At 41.9% G+C, this 2,096-nt stretch overlaps 1 pseudogene; it reads right to left on the bottom strand.

Annotated features, from left to right (window-relative positions):
- Positions 1-567: 567 nt before the first annotated feature.
- Positions 568-1,628, bottom strand: LOC141498786 (upstream-binding protein 1 pseudogene; annotated as a pseudogene).
- Between the last annotated feature and the right edge of the window lie 468 nt (positions 1,629-2,096).

The following is a 2,096-nucleotide window of genomic DNA, read 5'->3' as shown; positions in this document are numbered from 1 at the left end:
TTAATGGGATAAAGGAAGAATATAATGATAATGATGATATTAAAAATACTTCAAAGTTTTCAAAAGAATTATTTTTTATGTTTGAATTTATCTCCACTATTTTTTAGAATATGATTGTGATATCAAATTACTTCCAAGAAAAGGATAATGGTGAGATATCATAAAATATGTGGGATGCAGGAAAGGCAGTAAGGGTAAATTTTATGTTATTAAATGCTTACATGAATAAAATAAAGAAGAGATCAATAAATTGGTTATGCAACTAAAAACACTAGGAAAAATGCAAACTAAAAATCTCCAATAAAATACCAAATTAGAAATTCTGAAAATGAAGGCAAGTAATAAAATTGTGGGTATAAGAAAATTGTAAAACTAAGAAATAAAACTGAGTTGTTTTGTGGAAAAAACAATAAAATAGATGGATTGATTCTTGTCCTTTGTTTTTGAAACCTTCAGGGTGTCTTGGTATCGCTTCTTCTGACCTCCTTGTGGGAGACTGCCCTGTGAAAGTTCTCCATAAAATAGTTTTTTTTGGCAACCACACATCAGACAGTTCTAATAAGGCCTCTAAGGAGGCGTGATCATCCTTGACTTCAGTGCATTGTAGAGTAAGATGCCATCAGCGGGCCACAGATTTGTACAAGGTCCTCCCTTGTCAACTTGAATAAATGTGAACCAGAGAAACTGGCAAAGAGCCTGTGTCTGAGCAGCCACTGTTGGGTTTCTGGGCTTCCTGGATCATGGTGGATGAAATTGTTCACTGGAACCTTGAAAAGTTCCAACTCCTTGATTGTTTGGGGAGGAAGAATTGCTATTAAGCATGCTGTATGTGCTATATTGAGCAGAGGTGAAGGGAAGCAGGCATAGGGCTGTCACTGACAGGTTGTGCTTGTGTTGGTGTCAGACCATGGGGAGCAAATTCTTTGTGGAGCCAGAGAATCGTTGTAGGCTGCTGGCAAAGTTTGCTTGCTGGACCTTTTCTTGCATGGCAGCTTTCAATATAGGCTCAAGCCTCATCTCACTGAGGATGGTCATGTCATCCAGAGGCTGGTACTTGTCTTTCTTGTGGACCAGTGGCTTTTTTCTGTCCGCTCCTTTAGAATAAATAATCTTGATCAAGAGTAGGCTATTTTCTTGTTTAAAAGTGTCCACTTGTCCTCTCCTTAGCATGAACTCCATGCTATGCAGTGGATCTCAGTATAAATAACAGATGTGCACTTTGCAGATTACCAAAGAAACTCAACTGCCTTTACTCGGCCTGGATTTAACCTTATGTCTGACTCCAACAGACAATAGAATTTCAAGATCAAGCAATTGGTAAATTGGAGCCATCTGAAAATGGAACAACTCTGATGATGCCCTTTACCAACTTTCTCCACTCATCTCAGGCACATCTCCAGCAACTGGATTTCACAGGATTGTCTTTAGGTATGTGAGGTTACCATTGCACAATCTGACCTCAGAGGATGTTGCAGCACACAGGATATATACTGAAAGGGTGACTGTTGGAAGTCCCCTTCTATAGGAAGGCCAGAGGCTTCCTCTATGAAAATAAGTAGGGCCAACACATCAGTCATGCTTTAGGCACCAGCCCAGCTCTTGCCTGGTACCCGATGGCCTTCCTCCATGGCCTAGTCCATCTTCTAGTGCATCTTCAGCCCCGGAGTCGAGGTCAATGATCAAGTGTGGTGGCAAAGACTTTCTCCCTCCTCACTACACCTGCAGGTCACAGGCTGCTGCCCCACTTAAGCCACCCACCCGGCCAGGTCTGTACCATTGTGGAGTGCTGGCCACCTCAGCCCTTAGCTCCATGCCACTGGCTCCCTCAGCCACCACACAGAGACACTGCTTCATAAGTTCTGGAAGCCATTTTCAATCACAAATCTTTTAAAACTGTCTTCAAACAGGGGGCAACTAGATGGCACAGTAGATAGAACACTGAGGTCCCTGGAGTCAGGAGGACCTGAGTTCAAATGTGGCCTCAGACACATAATAATTACCTAGCTGTGTGACCTTGGATAAGCCACTTAACCCCCCCAAAAGTCACTTAACCCCCTAAAAAACTAAAAAAGACCCTGTCTTTTATCACTGTGTAT

This window comes from Macrotis lagotis, chromosome X, assembly GCF_037893015.1.
Source record: "Macrotis lagotis isolate mMagLag1 chromosome X, bilby.v1.9.chrom.fasta, whole genome shotgun sequence".
Lineage (NCBI taxonomy): Eukaryota > Metazoa > Chordata > Mammalia > Peramelemorphia > Peramelidae > Macrotis > Macrotis lagotis.
Note: the sequence above shows the minus strand (reverse complement) of the source record. Positions and strands in the feature narration are given on the sequence as shown.